Below are 13,885 nucleotides of genomic sequence, written 5' to 3' on the forward strand. Positions count from 1 at the left end.
TGTACTGTGTTTTTATAAATTGTACTTTACATATTGTATCACAAACTTAACTCAAATTATACTCTGTATATTCTGGTTCTATGCACAGGTGTCCTGCACCTCGATAGAACGTGCCGGAATTAAAACTAAACTAAATAAATAAAAAAAAAAAAATAAACATTTATAATTTAATGCAAAAAAAGGATTTACGTGCAAAATAATAAATATTGAAGTTTGAATTATTAATTATCATATTTAAACTTTTTCCAAATTTGCATAGCTTTTATTACTATTTGAAATAGTATTTATTATCAACTGAGTACTATTTATTATAAATTCATCATCATTTATTATTACATTATAGTATAGTTATTATATTATAGTTTAGTTTTTTCCGTGCATGTATTTATTTTTTTTTCTACCTGCAGTCAGGGGTAAAAAAAGGATTACATTGATACCGTAACACATAAGGTTGTGTATATATATATATATATATATATATATATATATATATATATATATATATATATATATATATATATATATATATATATATATAAAATAAAATATACAAGTGTGGAGAAGAAAAAAGTGTAAGAAGAAGAGGATAATTTGATATGTAAATTTATATTGCAATCGTTATCATAAAAAAATAATAAATAATAAGCAACAAATTAAATAGGTGGAAATAAATATGACAAGAGAATAAAATAATAATAAAACAAAAATGTGTTTTCCACACGATAAAACGCAGTGGAAAATTTTTCGAAGCGTCTGTTTTATTATGATGCGGCAGTTACCTCACACACGACAACGTCGAAAGAGGAAAGGGCGAACAAGACAAGCTCTTTCGCGTGCTCTTGGGTCGTCGGGGTTGCTTGGGGTCGAGTCTCTACGGCCTCGGGAACCCAGCCAAGTGGGTTGCATACCCCTGGTTCATTCCAATGCATAGGATAATATATATAAAGTCATAGAAAATGCGTTCTTGCATACGATAAAAATATTTTTTTTTTTTTTTGCGTATTTTTGTTTCATGATGCTGTACGTATCTCTTGTTGTTAACATACGGCACGCATGATATTCATTATTATAAAGTAATTATAAAGACAATAAAGATACGGTTAAAACGCAGTGCGCTAAAAAAGTTTAGCAGTCTAACACCACACTTTTCTGTAAGTTTGCCAGCAACATAATTCCTCTAAAAACAAGAGTTTTCATAGAAAGTTATGGCCCAATTTTACTTTGTGAAGGAGAATCCTTTTAAGAAATTCCAAAGTACTTGGGGGGATGAAAGAAACGAGATAGAGATGGGAGAAAAATAATTCGAGAGCTGCTGGTGGTTTCCTCGTCCTTCGTTTTTCCTTTCCAGTTGCTGATAAAAAATAAGAATAACTCGTCTGGTAGCTTATAAAACAAATGTTTAAGTAATAGAATGATATAAATAAAGTTAAGAGAGGATACTAAAAATAAAGATGACACGGCAATAAAATTAACTAAAACGTTAAGCCATTTGGAAAAGCGAGCTATCGGCTATTTGTCGTCATTTGTGACTTTCGAGATCGAAATTCTCAATCTATCTGTACACATTGATCTAATTTATAACCTGTTCATGGTGGGTAACGTAATTCTAGTGGTACATTGTCTCTTCGGCTCGCTTATGCTCATGGGAATACCAGAGAACAAAAAGAGAAAGTAGAGAACCAAAATGAACGGCAGGAGTGTGTCCATCAAGATAGTAATGGCTACGATCTAGAGTCCAACAGAAATCACCGATCGTATTTATCTTACGCTTTGTTATGCTCGAGATTTAACAGTATACCATACTACACTCCTCCTATCCTCAGTGATTGATTTTAAAAACACAAAATTTTATTTTTTAACTATTTATTATCAGTAATAAAGATTAATAACACTTTTTTCTGGATGCCCTTACTTAATTTTCACATCAATCTAATTCCTTTTAGCGCTCTCTTTTAAGCTCCTTCATCAACACCATCATAACCGTCCCCATCACAAAAACTATAAGTGAACAATACTCTCAAAGTCCGTGCAATAACACCTTTAGTTTAAACGAAGTGATATGCGAATGGACCCACTGGCTAGCAAAAGGGAGAGCAAATTTCGCGTCACGCCTGTAGCATTAATCATCTGGTTGAATGGAGTTGAGAGTAAGAATAGAACGAAGACGAAAAATGAAAGACTTAAGTATTAGTAACGTTGGAGTTTGAGTTATAGGGTTGTGTAGCGTTACAGCTTACAGCGTAAGTAAGAAAGAAGTTCCGTCGATTTTTACCCTCATCGCTTCTTGTCTGCGTATCTTCTTATATCTCATTTTTACACTTTTCATAAAGAACTCATCTGTCTTCTGAGCTACAGGCAATACAGTTATACAAAATTCTATTCTACATGTAATGTTATGTTCAGATACATATATATATAAATATAAATGCTCTTAATATTCCTTTCAAAAAATAAGACAGATACGATACGGCGTAATTTTTAATATTTACATTCTATGCAATGCGGATATGATTAAAAAATGCATGTATATTTATGAATGAATTATAATACATTTAAAATGCCTATGTTTTTCCAGGCGACTTGATATGGTATGAATTTGTTTCGTTTAGTATTGCCAATATAATTAACAGAATAAGGAAAATTTTATGCCCAGCGTATTTATATGATTAAATAAGTCTTTTCTAGTTAAATTTAGTGTTTTTCTAAATTAGTTAATTTATTATGATGTTTTTAGAGTAATTCTAAATAGATTTGAATTTCGCAATAGATAAACTTTGGATGTGGTTGTATGTAAAATATTAAAGATTGAATAAAGAAAATTCTGTGGTGGGCATATTTTTACTTTAAAAAACATTATAAAAGGTAAATTTAGTATCATCAGAAAATTCTTAACCTACACTTGTTTCTTTTTAGGATTTTATATAATTTTTGGTGACATTCAATTTTTTCTGTTTAGATTTTGGAAAAGTTTTGAATATTTCGTGGGATTTTACATGTTTGTTCTATCACATTTAACCATTAAATAATTGATAACAAATTCTGTTATAGCAATAACATTTTTTTAATTTATGTCAAAAGTACTCAAACTATGTGTATTGCAATGAAAAAAATTGGCAGTCACTTAGCGATTGCAAGTTGCTGGTAATTATTATTATTGTTTAGTTATTGATTTTATATAGAATACTAATCTCATTCTCAGATAACGAGATGTGACTTGATTATGAGTGTATAAAGTTGAATTGAACGGCTCGACATCTCTTTCAGTTTATGCATAGCTTTGTTCAGCAGATAAAACAATGGGTGACTTTCTACGGTCCAAAAAAGACACTAGGAGCCAGCCGAAGAAAAAGAGAGAAAAAAGGTTAAATAAAACAGAAGGAAGCTGCATAATTAAAGCAATTAAGCGGAACTTAACACTACGAGTGGGAGGAACGAGACACGGAAAGATAAAGAGAACTCATAGTTTAAATAAAAACAACTAAAAATAGAGAAATAAAAACACTATGTTGTGCATAACTGTTGGAAGAAAGAGCGGAATAAGAGTTAGAGAAAGAGTAAGAGGTAATGCATGTAAAGAAGAGAATCATATAAGAGGAGTAGAGTAGGGGGAGGGGAGAAAGGAAGGGGATGTTCGTGCGAGAGAAAACAAAAATGGAGACACGCAAACGCGACGCGAGAGAAACGCTAACCACTATGGCAGAATATAAATTCAGTAAATGAGACTCAAGTTTGGTAGTTACAAAACTTTTTATGACGCGAAATACTATTTAGAAAAATAATGTCGCTAACTTTGTAACATTTTCACAATTTATTATTTGCTCATAAAGCTAACAACCAGACGAATCTCATTGTTGATCTTCGTTAATTAACCTTGCAACAAACCGAAACCAACAAACGTCAACTTTTTAATTAATTGCATTCACGTTAAACTATTTCACTATTAAAATAATTCAATGGAAAAAAAAAAAAAAAAAAAAAAAACGGATGCGGACAATTCATTTAATAATAAAATTTTTCTAAAGTTTCCACTTAATTGTCCGAGAAAATTAAATTTCCTACAAATTAAACTTTAATTTTAATAGATTAAACTTTTATAATTCAACGCGTCTTTTTTTTCCATTTAATCCCTCTTTCAATTCCACTGTTATAAAGCCTTGATAATTTATAATATTATATTAAAATTATAATAATTAAGAAAGCAATCATAATGTCAAATTAAACAGTGCTTAGTTATTATATAAGACGGGAGAAAGCTGTTATGAAAAAACTATTTTTAGGAAAAAAAAAAAAAAAAAAAGATAATATAAAGGCTCGGTATTTGCATTCCTCATTTTTTATAAATTTTCCCGATTCCTTTTAACCTTCTTTCTCTCTTTACTCAGGACAAAGCGTGATGAAAAACAGTCTACGGCAGCAGTAGGAGTATCCTGGGGTTCAATGCGTGGTTTGGTTTCGTCCCTTCCTGACAGTTAACGAGCTACCAGGATTTATTTAAAAAGTAAATTAGCTCCGGCGTGTCTCGATAATAAAATCAGCGTGCCGTTGGTTGGATACTTACTTGGGAGCCTGCCTACCCTCTTTTTCTATCTTTTTTTCTCTCTCTCTCTCTCTTACTTCATTTCCCTTCGGGTGGATACATCGCCTTTTTTTTCTTTCTAAATTAAATTATACAAAATTACACTTTCATTACTGGTTGACCTAGATCCACCATCACTTACTTTGCCTTACTAAAATTTTACTAATTAAACCCGTCAATTTTTTGGCTTCTTTTCCGGTTAATTTTAAGAACTACTACATTACATCCAGCTTTTGAAGTTTTTAAGAATTTTAACACGAGTATAAGTACCAGCAATATATTATATATTAAATTATATTACATTGAGTTAAGTTAAAATTTGACAAAAGAGGATTCAAGTTAATCATAGCATAATGAACAAGTTGTAGAATAGCAACGCCTGCTTTATCTTTACCTTTATCTTTATCATTGTCATTGTCTTTCTCTTTATCTTTCGGACGGCGGTACTTTGCTTCCCTAAACTCTATTCAGAATTGGTGTTGGAGCTGCAGAACGCGTTACAATAACCATGTCCCTGGTGTGTCTCGCGAGCATGTGAACTGCTCATAATCTCTGGTAGATTTAAACCCCAGGAATGACGGTTAACTCAATGCGTATACAGTTCACTTGATATAACCGAGTGTTACAATCAAGTGGTTGACTCAACGATAGTTCCAGAACCTCTGCTGTGTATTTACGTGGATTAATACGGACTTTACTACTTAACGTAGTCAGATTTAAGCTCAACCCTGACAGCACTGTATTGACAGTGAGTCAAAAGCTAGTTTCATTCTACAGACACAAATATATATCCCGCTCAATGTTTCTTTATGCTAAATTTTCAGCACAACAACATCCTACGTCATTAAATAGTATGTTTCTCATGCTCTGAATAAACACCCAAGTTATATTTACTTAAAATTTAACGAGACATCACCAGACTTGGTACACAGTAATTCAAAGATTAATTTATCCTTATTTCGCGTGCAGAAAATTTATTTTATTAAAAACTTTGTTTTACGATTTCGTGATTCTACTTGAGAGCATGCTTCCATTTTTAATAACTTATAAACTTTTAATTAGAATTTAATTATATAAAAAATAAAGAAGACCAATTTGATGTAAAAGAAGTATAATTTTAAACAATTGGTCTTTATTTACTGGTTAGAGGGGATTTATACACAAATATAACCTTCTCGAGTATGGCGGTGCCTTTTGTTTGGGTTCTCTCACACTTGGATTCTACCTCGTTTACCAACTCTAGTGTCCCACGCAGGCGCGATTGCCCGGGGTGAGAGGAGGATAGAACAAGGGGTGCAAATAGTCTAGATTACCTTGATTAGTTTGCCCTACCCGTGCTCTTGTGTACCCTTTGTCCGAGGGAGCAAAGCGAGAGACCGAGTGAGAAAGTGAGATTACATTCCGGATGATACAAGAGAGAAGGAGATAAAGAAATATACGAGCAGAGCTGTATTTTGGATCAACTCTGAGAGATTGGATGTTTACGTAAGATTTTATCTTTGAATTTTTCAGAGCAAACAGCTTTAAATTTTACAAGATTTAGGTGTAACGCTTTTATTACGAGAAATCGGGATTAAAAATTATAATAAATAAATGAATTAAATTGTAATAATGTCTAAGGAAAAACGTGATATTATAGAATGTCAGTAGTTTGTCATGATTGTGGTCAGACATTAAATCAAGTTCCTTTGGGTTGCTTTCACTACTCGGTTCACTCGTTAAACTAGAAATCTCGTTAGATGCTCTGTGTCCTTATATTACAGCTAGGATGGTGTAGAATTAAATGAAGGACATGGGTTTGCTGAGAAGGACCAGAATCAAAAGAGGTTTTTATATGCCATTCTTGGTGTTTGAATTTCTCGGGAGCTATCCCTAGGTCTTTGCACCCCGTAAGTTTGTTAGGTCCCTTACCAATTTTCACTTTGCCTACGAGTGAATTTACGAGCACCAAGAAGCCCGGTCTTCCGCCTTTTTAGGAGCAGAGACGAGATATCGCCTTTGCCTTGTGAATCCTCAACTACTTTTTTGCCTCGTTTTGCTAGCTGGAGAGCCTTTTGGATCAAGATGTGCTGCTTTAACACTTTTTTGGTTCACTGGATGCATGAATGATCAAAGAGTTTATTTATTATTCACAAGAAATGATAAAAATGAATGAATATTTGATACGATATTGAAATTCATTTGCAATGACGAAATTTAAGTACAAATGTGACAATCGAATGAAATTCTTAGAGAATTTAGGAAATGCAAATGGAAATAGAGATGCTGTGGAGGAGATATGACAGTATATGTATTGTGAAAATCCGATAGTGAAACCTGGATGATCTTATTGAGTAAATGCAGAAGATACTAAAGTGTTGTAGAATGAAGACAGGAGGAATGGCTAACCATCGGACTAACCCGATGGCTCCCGGATAATCCCAAAACGGTGAGGTTGTACATTGCTGTCGCAATTGCTGCTGATGGTGTAAGAGCAAAAGAGACACTGTATACTGTATAGTCTATATATAGTGTATAGAGAAGCTCCCGGGCGCATTACCCCCGGGCGAATACCAGCTCTGCTGACAAAATGTTGTCATTCGCAGCTTATCTCGCAGCTCTGCAGATTCTCCAAGCGAGAGTGAGTGAATGGAGCTACTGAGTGAGTTGTAAGTACAACAGAGAGGAGAGAATTAGGAGTAACAGAGACAAATAGCGCTACCTATAACTGGAAACTGGTAACTGGAACCTGTCGTAGAGTGTCTAACACATGGAATTTACCCGCGGAATCCGCCTGTGCTGAATCTACCCGAAATTCTCCAACGATTAATGTAATAAATCATTTTTGAAAACTACGGAATCCACAATCCAGTTGCTGGAATAATCATCGAAAATCAGCAGAGTTATTTTATATATATATATATATATATATATATATATATATTAATAGAAATGTGATAACTTTCGTTATAAAGTAAAGAAGTTCCTATTAAACTTGGGTATGTATTGATCATCAGTAATATAATTATCATGAGTTTTATCAGCAGTGATCCCAATATCAGGAAGCAATTGACAACTTTCAAAGAGTCTAGAAGATCAGAAGGTAGATGAGACAAGAAGGAAGAGACTGTGTGCTCTGGAGTGCACCGATGAGAAACCCGGTAAGAACGACAACGACTCTAATGTTCTGCCTTGCTTCACCCGAGGATGTCGTTTATCATCTAAAGAGAATGGGTTGGCTTTATAGGGGATGAGAAACGATAGATGGAAACTGTTGCTCTCTCTTCTCTATAACACCATCACTTGCTCATCGTTGTCTTGAGCATTACGTCTTTCCTTATCCTCGTCTTCGTCCTCATTCTCATCCTTGTCCTTGTCCTTGTTCTCCTACCTAGTACTCTCACTTGTCTTCTTCATCTTCCTCGTATATATTTATATAAAGTGAAACAGTAACTTGCACTTGACTCTCTTGTGAATTTATTAAGTACAATAACGTGAGTTGACATTGATCATCGTCACTCTCAATATGCCATCTTTCATTCTTTTTCCTACTTTCATCTTTCATGATACTATTATACCTCACCTTTAGTTTTTCTCACTCAACATTTCTTAACTTTACTGTTATTTTTATCTTTATCTGTATTATATTTATCCAGTTGTGCTTTCAAAGAAAATGTCTGAAGTGTATTCAGAATATCTAAAAATCGATAATTCTCGGATTTACTTGAGTATCAATTACGTGCAAAAACAAATTTATTTTTAAAGTTTTTGCAAATGGATTTAAAAAAAAAAAAATTTATAAGAATGTCTGTCGGATCTGAATAAACTTAAGGCGACGATGTTATCAGTGAAGCGAGGAGTTTTTATTCGTAGAATGTGTGTATGGTATTTTAACGTAAGACTTAAGTATACACTACACAGTCACTATCGATTTAGTACATTTATTTTATTTTATTTTATTTGATACTGTTGGCTATTGGTATTAAGGATGAAACGAAGAGTAAAGTAAAGTAGAGTAGAAAGAAGAAGGCTAAACAGGAAAGCGATTATCTCAAAGATTCACGGAATTATACGATATACACCAATGGGTTTCTCAGATAACGTCTAAAAGGTTTTTTATCAATACTAGATAAATAATTAAATGTTAACGCAAATGTATATGTTAATGTTGATGTAAATGTAAATGTAAATGTAAATGTAAATCAAAATGTAAATATCAATAATAAAGTGAGGCAAAATAAAATAAAATTAAAAGTTATTAAGTTTGTATATAGAATATCATTATTAGGATTATTAATACTCAACAACACTTTAGTATTCACAGTGCATTAAATCATTTACAGTTATATAATCTGGTTGGGAACAGAAGGAAATAGATCTTGGTGTGTCATGATTTGTGTTGGTAATAAAATTACAACTACATTTGAAAGTGTATGAAGCTACGATCTGCGTAGGAGTGTAGGGGGTGCCGGATATGTTCAAGGAATTTGAATTAATTACGAACAGGGAAAGTGTATATAAGTCAGTGTGGAGTTTAGGATGATGAGTGAAGAACAAGGACCGAGATATTAAAGAGACAGACTATGTAAAATGCGACATGAAAGAGTACTAGATTGAAAAAGGTGGTGAAGGAGCTTGAATAAACGTATGAGCAAGAGCAAGAGGATGAATGTGACTTTAAACAAAAGCAAGAAGAAGAAGGAGCAACAGCAAAGGGGAAGAGCTAGAAAGCTCGAATAACGACGAGGGCGGATGTTGTGAAATTGTTCTTCCGTTACCCAACTTAGCCGGCTCCAACTTCACACCTCAAGTACTTTGAGGTAAACGTGGAACTAATTCGAAATTCCGTACTACCGTAGTAGCTCCTTATTTCGCGGGTGAATCGCGTTTATTGGCACATCACCACAGAGTTAAGACTGTGTTTTCAATGTTGAGTAGTCTTGGTGGTGGTGGTGATGGTGGTAGTGTTGTTGATGATGGTACTAGTGTACTGTTCTGTACTGGCTTCATAGTTTGTGGTATCATCCCTTGACTAATTATCTACATGGAACTTTATCCGGTCATGCTTCGGTAATCAACTTTTCATCTTAACCGTCAAACCCTTGATCCTGATACACTTTAAAGCCCGCCAATAATAACGTCAGTCTATTAATTTCAAACACTCCATATTTATGTCCTTCACTCACTTTAATTACTCGATTTAATTACTTTATATAATAAAGATGAATATAATAAAAGTTGAGATGAAGACATAAGATGGTTTTGTGGCTGCTCTGTTCTATGTAATCCTCATTCTTATTAAACTAAAAATACACTGGTGATTTAAGTGAAGATAAAGTTTTAAAAGCAAATATGAATTCAAGTAGGATGTACAGAGCTATACTTAAACAAAAGTAATCTCTTTGCAGCCCGGCAATTGCTTGTGCGTTAGAGAGTAGAGGCTTGAACGAGAGGCACCAGAGCAGAGGAGTTGAGTAGAGGCACCAAGGGATACGGGATAAGGGATAGGAATAGGGATGAAACAAGTGCGTTGGTTAGAGAGGACTGCAACAACTTCTATTAGCATAAAGCCTCTCTACAGAGGATCCAGACGCGACTATACGCGCATCATACCCACCATCCACCTCCTAGCTACTTCGTCCTATTCCTGCTATCCTACTTGTGTACCACTACTCTCATTTTCCTTATATTATGTACCCAGGCGAGGGAAACTGCCTCCCTCTGTCTAAACTATCAGCCTCATACCATCTTCCATCTCGTTCGCTCTATCCCAAAATATCCCTCACGAATTTGCCACGATTGTCTCGGTAATTTCATTGAAAGTAAAGCTTCCATTAAAGATAGTAGTGGTAGTAGTTATTGTTGTTATTGCTGTTACTGTTGCTGTTGTTGTTGTTCTTCTTCCTGCTGATGCTGCTACTGCTCTTGTTGTAATCGCAGTAATAGTAGTTTTAATTATTACTGGAGTACTGGATCGCAAAGAATAGAATAAGGACAAATAGTTGGAATTGGTCAACATAATTAAGCCAAAATAGTTGTTTATTTGTTGAGTTTTTAACGCGAGTGAAATTTTGGAATTCTTTATGTTCTTGATAATGAAAAAGAAAGTAAGGAAGAAACAAGAAACACATAGCGATCCAAGTTCTCGGCACAGTTGTGTGCAGTCCAAGAGAGTTTAGATTCATTTGTAGACTAGTTATGGTCAGGGTCTCTAAGAGAACTGTATATAGGTCTTTAAACCATGAAGATGGTACACTTACCAGCAGCGTATCGCCATTTCTCGCACACTATATTCCGCTAAGCAACATATTATTTCGAGAATAGAAGAGAAGAGAGTGAAGAGTAGATTGGAGAGAGTTGAGAATAGAACGAGACATAAGAGCATTTACTGCTACCAAAACTAACCCACGTGAATGTACTACTGTAGTGTAGTAAGTAGCTTTAGTCTTACACCTTACATACGTAGATGGGAATGTGTATGTGCAGATAGAATGCATTCACACAAAAAAACATTGTAAAAAAAGCAGAGCATTTCTACTTACACTTGACGCCCGTTAAAACTCATTGTGCTTTCATTCTCTAACGTGGTACTGCCATACTGCCAACTGCCAACTACCAACTACCAACTACCAACGACGTATACTTGACTGCCCGTTCTTTCACCTCGTTCTTTTTCGTATATACCGACGTTCATGACATTAACACCCGGCAATTACACTTTGTGAATAGAAGAAAGTCGAGTGCTTAAATTCGACGTGTACTTTATATGGGTGTTTTGTGTAAATGGATCTGAGTATGTGTGCATGTGGGAAGGAAGAGAAGGGGTTTGAATACAAAGAGAAAAGTTGTCTAGTGGTTAAAGCACTATATATTGCTTGTCGTATCCTCCAATTGTTTCGACAAGATTGTCTACAAGTTTTCTCTTATACTTGGAGACACCTACGGGAATTACATGCTCGCATTCACTTTTAAAACCAATTTCTTCAGCCTGTTCTATCATTATTCTAAAGATGATGGTCTTTAGTTTTGTGTTGATTAAATTGCATGACAAATTTGAGTGTTTCAGTTAAACTATTTGATTGTTGTGAGATTGAATTAAAATTGAATGACACACAAAAGACAGTAAAAGAGTGGAATAAAAAAATTTACACGGAAAAAAAAATTTCGTTCTGGTCACGTAACTGTAGAGTTACCATAACTATACACAGTTTACCGTTCGTTGTAGAGTTACAGTAACAAAATGTTATTTAGTTCTGATAACTCAATGTTGTTGAGCTCTCAGAGCTCTACGGGATTGTTCTCAGAGCCAAACGGTATAGTTGGGAGCGCTCTACGTTGCGCAGTAGTGGAGTGCGCTGACATATTTCATAACCTTCTAAAATGACAAACAGAATTATTTCGTTACTCATCCATATTATTAAAAATATATGAGGACAATTGAGTTTCCAGTTTATTTATTTAAGGAAATAGGGTTTTTTTTTTTTTTTTGTCAAATTGAATTTCGTTAGAACAGTTTTGTATTTATGGTTTTTCAAGGTTCATTTGCAGTGACTGTTAATTTAATTTATTAGTTGAATATATTGTGATAAGTGATGTTATCGGAATACATTAAAAAGACCCCATTTATATAATTTATTTATATAATAATTTTTATTTGTAATATAAGTTCTATTATTATTTTATTTCTATTATAATACTATTCTTATTTGTCATATACAATTATTGTTGGCAATATAAATTCATTCTGCCGCATGTATTTATTAAATTATCAATGCTAAATCGTAAAAAAAAATTATCAAGCAGACTTCCAAAAATTTGTTATAGTCTTAGAACGATCCTGTAGAGTTGTGAGAGGTAAATAACGTTTAGCTCTTAGAGCTCAACGATGTAGAGTTGCAGGAGCCAAACGGTATTGTTACTATAAGAATACGTTAACCTACTGGAACTTTTTACAACTAACTAACTACTATAGAGTTCCTATAGCAAAATTTTTTTCTCCGTGTAGTAAAAAACGTTAAGGTAGAATGAAATGAAAGTTAAAATGGAGAAAGAGGTATATGTAATGGAAATGGATAATGCTGGTTGATAAATTTACCGAGCAGATAATAATTTTATCAGCGTAACCACTCTGTGAATGCGCCTCAGAAGCTAAAGACATAAAGAGAAAGAGTGCACCTGTCTCATTTTGAAAATGTCTCTGAGACATCAGTTGAACGCCGAGAGTGGCATGAATCCCAACTGCTAGATCATGAATCATATTGTAATGCGTTTGCAGACGACGTGATACTACTTTAGCAACTCAAGAAAAAGTCTCGTCATTTTTTGTTTCCCAAGCTAAAATCTCTAAGGCAATCTGTGAATATCAATCTTAATGTCAAACATCCTATGTTTTTATGCATGCATTTATTTTTTGTTTTCTGTTTCTCTTTTTTTTTCCTTTGTACTTTTTCACAGTATAATAGACACGATTAACGCTAAACTTGAGCATATACGTCGGTCATATCTTGCATCGTCTACTACTAAAGCTCTCAGTGCAAACGAGCATTGAGTTTACAGAGCAGCCGTTATCGTTCGAACTTTATGATCCAACGTGGCCTAGTACGTCGTTTAGAATTTCTACTCGTATTAAATTATCGATGATCCGCAGCGTAAAAGGGTCCTCCTCGTTCAATATTTCCAAGTTGATAAGGCACGAGAAGCTACCCACTACTTGTCATTTTTCTTTAATGTTTCCTTTATATATCTATCCAGATATACTTACACTACATGGAAAAATCTTGGTAAACCGGAAAGCCTTGAAACGCATTTACCTGACGGTACTAGAGCTTCTGATCCTTCAAATTTTTCAGGTACTTAAAGCCTTAAAAAAAAAAAAAAAAAAAAAAACCTCTAGGGTTCACAAATTCATGGGAAATTTATTAATTTCCGCTGAAAATTGAATTCAAAAGTTTACCAAGCAGGGGAGTCGAGTGAACTTTAATGATGAGCCATATCGAGACTCCCAGATCGGTTACTATCGAAAATACCTGAAAAGTTTAAAATTGTTTAGGAAGGCTAAATAATTTTTTTCTGAATGTAGATTATCAAAATTTCTCATTTACTCTCAACGACAATTGACAAATTCAATTTTTTCAACCGCTATCAACCTGTTTTAATTTCGCACGAGTAAAATATTTGTAAACGCATACCTGTCAGGTAATATATCATCCATACCGTTTGTTTTATTCGGTCTCAAGCGAACTGTTCATTAAGCAAGCTACCACTTGATTAGTCGACAGTACAAATATAAGACTTATACGTGAAAGAAGTAGATAGTGCACTAGAAAACTG

At 34.0% G+C, this 13,885-nt stretch overlaps 1 protein-coding gene across 1 annotated transcript in view; it reads right to left on the bottom strand.

The window, feature by feature from the left end:
- The window catches only part of LOC123275435, a 322,124-nt gene that overhangs the window by 253,809 nt on the left and 54,430 nt on the right, over positions 1-13,885 (bottom strand). The window lies entirely within an intron of this gene.

This window comes from Cotesia glomerata, linkage group LG1, assembly GCF_020080835.1.
Source record: "Cotesia glomerata isolate CgM1 linkage group LG1, MPM_Cglom_v2.3, whole genome shotgun sequence".
Taxonomy (NCBI): Eukaryota; Metazoa; Arthropoda; class Insecta; order Hymenoptera; family Braconidae; genus Cotesia; species Cotesia glomerata.